The following is an 8,206-nucleotide window of genomic DNA, read 5'->3' on the forward strand; positions in this document are numbered from 1 at the left end:
AAAAGTCGTATACCATTTTGCAAAATTCGCAATAGTTAACGAGTTATTAATTAAAACGTCTGAGCGAATGCGCGCACAAGGAGCGATAGAGGCGGGCCTCGGCGGCTGGCTGGGCTGGCACGGTGCCCGGCGCGCGGCGAGCGGTGCAGGTCGAGAGACGAGCGGCGAGCGGGGCGCGGCGCGGCGCGGCAAACGTCGAGCGACAGATGTTATACACTGCGACGAAAAAGTATTAGAGCCTGCCCATACTAAACTTACGATAATTCCTTCGCGTAAACGGGATTTTCCTTCGCGTAAACGGGATTTTGTAGTAACTTACAATAATTTACTCCGCGTAAACGAATGAATTATCGTAAGTTACTACAGAAGTAACGCGCTCGCGTAAACGTAGTAACAGTAGGTAGCACACGTATTGGCTATTGCACAGGCATTGCCGTAACGTCTTACGCCTTAGATAATATTAATTAGTTTAGCTTGAATTATGTGTAATAAAAACATTTAATTTTAGTAAATTTAATTATTTTGCATGTCAAAGTTTACGAGGTTTACCACAAGCCTTACTTTAACTTTTGTTTATGTTATAATAACTTTAATGGTGCGTGTCCACCTGCGAGTAAAACTCTCGAGAGTAGCTCTCGAGATTGATTCTCGCAAATAGACATATTCCTAAAGAGTACCTATAACGGATAATGAATCGCAGCTCTCGGCGAGCGAACTTTTCAAGACCTACTCGCAAATCGACACGACGTTATTTTACTCTCGGAGATCAGCTCGCCAAGCTCGAACGCTGTTCGTATTTTGAGAGCTACATGATGACACAGAGGAACTTATTGAATAATGCGGAAATCATGAACCATTGTAGAATATTACTGTGACAGAAATAAAAGTTTTTATAATTTTTATGTTTTGCGAATAAAGTGCGAAAAATTCATAATTTAAAGAATTAGATAAGAATATTTTTAATACATTCTCTTATTACATGGTCAATAATTAGTAACACTTTAGTTTTACATACTTTGCACGTTTTAGTTACAGCGTTGAAATTAAATACATTTTTAGATCGCAAATTAAGTACATTAAAAAAAAAATTATTAAATATTTACATGTAAAAATCTAACATCAAGGTATTTCGCAAACTGAAAAATAAATAATAATATCGCACTATGTATTACACTTCACAACTTGTAAGTCTGCAGAAACTTTTTATTGTTAGGAGTCTTCAATCTCAAGCTCTCTAATTAAAGCAGATCCAGCACCGAATGTACATCAGCGATCAATCCATTGCTTGACCCAGAAGGTCTTTTTGTTGTTTCAACGACACTATAGCTCAAGTTCAAGCCATAGCCTCCTGAAGTTCGGCCTGTATAAAATCCGAGGCCTCCCTTCTGCTTTCTTAGAGATACACTCTCGGCGGGTTGCCATTAACCCTTCCGAGAGGTGGCGATCAAATAAAAACCGCGGACAATTTTCGGTCGGATTTGAACTCGGATCTTCAGCTCGTTAAAGCAGCGCATATCTTTCTGCGCCATGATCGCCCTTTTCCTTTTTAAAATAATGCTAGTCACTATAGCACCCGCAAGTTTTTTTGTTTACGCGACATTATGATGTCACCACTCTCAGACATCAACTAAAAAAATACGTAAGTGGATACGGTTTTGAGAGAACTCTCCGAAAAAATACTCTTCGGATTTTCGCGAGATGCTCGCGAGAATACAATGTCAGAAAAATTACTCTCAAATGGACAGTGTCAGAATAACTCTCGAGAGATATTCTCGAGAGTTTTAAGGCGCGTGTCCACCTGCGAGTAAAACTCTCCAAAGTAGCTCTCGAGTTATTCTGACACTGTCCATTTGAGAGTAATTTTTCTAACATTGTACTCTTGCGAGCATCTCGTGAGAATCCAGAGAGTATTCTTTCGGACAGTTCTCTCAAAACTGTGTCCACTTACGTACTTTTTTAGTCGATCTCTGAGAGTGGTGACATTATAATGTCTCGTAAACGAAGAGACTTGCGGCTACTATAGTGGCTAGCATTATTTTAAAAAGAAAAAGGGTGTTAAATAACAACAAAAAGACCTTCTGGGTCAAGCAATGGATTGATCGCAGGTGTCGGATCTGCTCTAAATTAGAGAGCTTAAGATTGAAGATTCCCAACAATTAAAAGTTTCTACAGACTTACAAATTGTGAAATGGAATACATAGTGCGATATTATTATTTAGTTTTCTGTTTGCGAAATACCTTGATGTTAGATTTTTACATGTAAATATTAAATATTTTTTTTTTTATGTACTTAATTCGCGATGTAAAAATGTATTTAATTTTAACGCTGTAACTAAAACGTGCAAAGTATGTATAATTAGTTAAGTGTAACTAATTATTGACCAAGTAATAAGAGAATGTATTAAAAATATTATTATTTAATTCTTTAAATTATGAATTTTTCGCACTTTATTCGCAAAACATAAAAATTAAAAAAACTTTTATTTCTGTCACAGTAGTATTCTATAATGGTTCATGATTTCCGCATTATTCAATAAGTTCCTTTGTGTCATCATGTAGCTCTCAAAATACGAACAGCGTTCGAGCTTGGCGAGCTGATCTCCGAGAGTAAAATAACGTCGTGTCGATTTGCGAGTAGGTCTTGAAAAGTTCGCTCGCCGAGAGCTGCAATTCATTCTCCGTTATAGGTACTCTTTAGAAATATGTCCATTTGCGAGAATCAATCTCGAGAGCTACTCTCGAGAGTTTATTCTCGCAGGTGGACACGCACCATTAAAGTTATTATAATATAAACAAAAGTTAAAGTAAGGGTTGTGGTAAACCTCGTAAACTTTGACATGCAAAATAATTAAATTTACTAAAATTAAATGTTTTTATTACACATAATTCAAGCTAAACTAATTAATATTATCTAAGGCGTAAGACGTTACGGCAATGCCTATGCAATAGCCAATACGTGTGCTACCTACTGTTACTACGTTTACGCGAGCGCGTTACTTCTGTAGTAACTTACGATAATTCACTCGTTTACGCGGAGTAAATTATTGTAAGTTACTACAAAATCCCGTTTACGTGAAGGAATATCCCGTTTACGCGAAGGAATTATCGTAAGTTTAGTATGGGCAGGCTCTAATACTTTTTCGTCGCAGTGTATAACATCTGTCGCTCGACGTTTGCCGCGCCGCGCCGCGCCCCGCTCGACGCTCGTCTCTCGACCTGCACCGCTCGCCGCGCGCCGGGCACCGTGCCAGCCCAGCCAGCCGCCGAGGCCCGCCTCTATCGCTCCTTGTGCGCGCATTCGCTCAGACGTTTTATTTAATAACTCGTTAACTATTGCGAATTTTGCAAAATGGTACGAGACTTTTCTTTTCAGTTTGACCCAATCTACCCCAGTCATTCGGCTGGATACTTTTATTTCTGACACCCTGTATATATATATATATATATATATATATATATATATATACAGGGTGCCCCAGAATTCTTGGTACTTTTCTCATATTTAGATAGAGCGAGCCAAACTGAGTCGAAAAGTCATGTACCATTTTGCAATTTTCGCAATAGTTGACGAGTTTATTAATGATTAAAAATCGACGTATTAGCCCGCCTTCCGCCAAATCCAAGCGCGCGGCGAGATGCGGCCGCCCCGCGGTCGGCGCGTAACGCCGGGCCTCTGTCCTAAGCGATGATATAGTTTCTCGCCTTTTTTAAATAGAAATAAAATTTTCTAACAACATAGAAAATTTTTTTGTGCGTACGTATGTACATATGTGTGCACATGCATACACAGGAAAATATCAATTCTACTGCTTAAAAAAGCGATTACTTAATTTACCTTTTTTTTTTAGTAAGTAACGGTTGTCTTTAAGCAAGAATATTTTCTTGATAATAGTTTTAAAATGTACAAATTTTAGAAAGAGTTTTTATTATGTACTCGAAAGAAGAATTTATACTTCTTCAAAAAACATAATAAAATTTTATTAAAAAAAGTTAAAATAATAAATAAAATAATATGAGGACCCTCGAGATTAAAATAGGAGAAGGCTATGAGGGTCAGACGCAGATCACAGTGCGTAATATCAGAAATAAGTGATTTATTCGTCGTTTTGATACATTACATCAATCCGTACGTTTCGGCTCAGTTTTGAGCCATCTTTAGCGGTAGTTACAGAAATTAAGTTACACGTTCTCCGTACCGTATGGTGAGTTTACTGATTCAAAATATCAGAAACATAGACCAATTGATCCATATCTGTATATTTGTTCAATTAATGTTGAGATATTAAAAAGATCCCTTAAGAAACTCACCATTCGGTCTGAAAAACGTGGAATACAGAGCCATGTATACATAATGAATACTTTCTGCGAGAAGACTTGACAATCTTTATCGACACGACACATGCACAGCAATGATATGAAAGGTCTTGCAAGAAGAGGCATGTCGTAGATCAACACACCGGCAAGGATTATAACAAAGCACGATTTGACACCGTCTCAAAATGACACGGATTTCTTGCATCATGCATATGTCACGGTTTTGAGCAAATTGTAATCCATGCTCGTAAACTTTGGTCGTTGGCAAATCGGGGATTTACTATTGGTACATGCTATATTGTGACGGTGTCAAATCGTGCTTTGTTATAATCCTCGCCGGTGTGTTGACCTACGACATGCCTCTTCTTGCAAGACCTTTCATATCATTGCTGTGCATGTGTCGTGTCGATAAAGATCGTCAAGTCTTCTCGCAGAGAGTATTCATTATGTATACATGGCTCTGTATTCCACGTTTTTCAGACCGAATGGTGAGTTTCCTAAGAGATCTTTTTAATATCTCAACATTAATTGAACAAATTTACAGATATGGATCAATTGGTCTATGTTTCTGATATTTTGAATCAGTAAACTCACCATACGGTACGGAGAACGTGTAACTTGTCTTCTGTAACTATTGCTGAAAATGGCTCCAAACTGAGCCAAAACATACGGATGGATGTAATGTATCAAAACGACGAATGAATCAGTTATTTCTGATATTACGCACTGTGATCTGCGTCTGACCCTCATAGCCTTGACTTTTCCTATCAAAATAATTAACAAATTGAATTTTTGTTTTAATTTTGTATTCTTAACTGAAGAACTGAATAATTAGAATGTAGAATATTATTTATTTTAAGTAATATTATCAAGAAAACATTTTTTGTAAAGATCATTGTTACTTAAAAGAAGAGAAAACTGAGTAATTGGTTTTCTTAGCACTAGAATGATATTTTTTTACGTGTGCGTATACGGCACGCCATTTTACTATTTAATATTATCATAAAAATTTTATCAAATTTAATCGATACTTAAAGAAAAGAAATTATTATTATGTCTAGACATACTTATAATTTATCGAATTATTATTAAGCTATAATTGAAAATGCAGAATTACAATTATGTCTAGACAAAATATTAATTCTGAATTTATTTTACGTTATGACAAAAAATTTTCGGGAATTAATATTATGTACATAATTGTAATTCCCGAATTTTATTTATGTACGCAATTTTAATACTTGAATTTCTATTATGTACACACAATCGTAATTCAGGAATTACTTTTTTTTTTGGTAAGTAACGGGGTTCTTTAAGAAAGAATATTTTCTTGATAATAATCTTAAAATGTATTCATCACAAATTTTAGAAAAAGTCTTTATCATGTACTGGAAAAAAGAATTTATACTCCTTCAAAAAACGTTATACTATTTTATCAAAGAAAAGTCAAAATAATAAGCAATTGGGAGAAAATATTCATATCTGATCATATATGATCATATATGAATGGCCATATATGGTCAGATATGGAAATTGGCCAGATCTGAGGATGTATGATCTGGTATTATTGTATATGTTAATATCTGATCAGGTATGATCAGGTACGAACTATATATTTATCAGGTATGGACATATATTTTTGAGTAAGTTTCAAAAAATTGTTATACATTTTCAAAAATTATTTTTTAAAAGTGTGCCACTTTATTATAAAGGTAGACTCCACGATACAACTAATACAAAAATTGTGCCGTTCCATAGTGCGAAACAGCTAGTGTCGTGTCTTTTGATGCCGTTCTTATAACACTGTTTGTCAAATTTTAAATACGAGAAACAGGTCCCATCGAATGCCATCTATCGAATACTTTTGAGATGCGACATCTGATCTGATCATATATAATCTTATATGACTATATAGTTCCATATATGATTATATATGCTCTATATATGGGTATGTAAAACTTATATCTGTTCATATCTCATTTATATATCGGGAAAAAATGGAAGAGATCTGAACAGATCTCATCAGATCCAATCCACTCAGATCTGGTTTGATCAAAATATTGGCCCTATCTGATTAGATCCAATCAGACATGAGTAGATCTGATCCGATCCTAAAGGATAGAGTCAGATATGTAACGAGAATAATATAATCTATTATATCTGCTCAGATCCAATCAGACATGAGTAGATCTGATCCGATCCGGTGTCCATCCACTGCAGAAAATTGTTGTTTTCAAATGTTATTTTTTAAATGTGCCACTTTATTATAAAAGTGGACTCTACGATACAAAAGTTGTGCCGTTCCACGATTTACATAACTTGGCGCAACTTAGCACGACACTGCCGTGTCTGATACCGTTCTTATACCACTGTTCATCAAATTTTAAATACGAGAATCAGATTCTGTCGGATGCCATCTATCGGATACTTTGAGATGCAACATTATAATTTGATCATATATAATCTTATATGACTATATAAGTTTATATGTAATTATATTATTTTATCAGTTTAAAATATAAGGTATGTTTGCAAAATAATTTAAAAGATTTATGTTTTATATATACATATACACATTAATCTTTTATATTTATCTATTATTAATTAATTTTGCACGATACTTTTTTAATGGAATATTTATAATAAATTCTAAATATGGTGTCGAAATTAACAATTATTATTAAATTAGCAGAGATTATATTTATTATATAATGTTAATGTTTCAAAAAAAAAATTGAGAAAACTGTTTTTAATATAAAAATTAATTGATTTTTTGACCAAAAATCATTTAAAAGCTTTCCCTTTACAAAGTTAATATTATATTTGATATAATAATGTCCAACATTGGGTGTAAAAATTAATAATGGACGATTTGAGAACAAAATTTTTATAAGTTCTATACTGGCGAGATCTGCTCAGATCCGGCAAGATCGGAAGAGATCTGATTGGATCAGCAACACAACTTTGTAAGTCAAGATTGGACTTATCTGGTGAGATCAAGATATGTCTGACTAGGTCTGCTCAGATCCGACAAGATTTAAGGCATAATGTCTGCTCGTACTTCAAGAGATCTAAAGCAATCAGATAATGTCCGATTAGATCGGAAGAGATCCGATTGGATCTGCGATTCAATATCGAACGGCAGCAATGGTCAGATCTGGTAAGATCGGATTATAGTTCAGCATATCTGGCTGCATGTGATTAAATATGGCCATGCAGATCTGGCGAGATAAAATTGTATCCAATCAGATCTGATTTTACTTGAATTTCAGATCTCGTTGTATCTCATTTTATCAAATCAGACATGGTCAGATCTCCTCCATTTTTTTCTGGGTATGTTGATATACTGTCAGATATGAATATTTTTCCCGGACATTTTATTCGCGGATATAAAAGTCCGGGAAAAATATTCATATCTGACAGTATATCAACATATATAAATGAGATATGAACAGATATAAGTTTTACATGCCCATGTATAGAGCATATATAATCATATATGGTTATCTATCGCCATATATGATCAGATCTTGTGTCATGTATAATGTACGATCTGATCATATATGGCGATAGATAATCATATATGATTATATATGCTGTATATATGGGCATGTAAAACTTATATCTGTTTATATCTCATTTATATATGATTATATATATATCATATATGTTTATATATGTTCATATATTGTCAGATATGAATATTTTTTCCCGGGAAATCAAATTTTTGTTTTTATTTTATATTTTTAATTGAATAGTTAAACAATTAGAATTTAGAATATTATTTGTTTTAAGTAAAGAGAGTGATGAGTGTATTTTAAGGTTATTATAAAAATGAAATATTCTTTGCGAAAATGACCGTTAAAAGAAGGGAAACGGAGTAATTGGTTTT

This window comes from Temnothorax americanus, unplaced genomic scaffold (assembly GCF_048541705.1).
Source record: "Temnothorax americanus isolate GAGA-0224 unplaced genomic scaffold, ASM4854170v1 Scaffold153, whole genome shotgun sequence".
Lineage (NCBI taxonomy): Eukaryota > Metazoa > Arthropoda > Insecta > Hymenoptera > Formicidae > Temnothorax > Temnothorax americanus.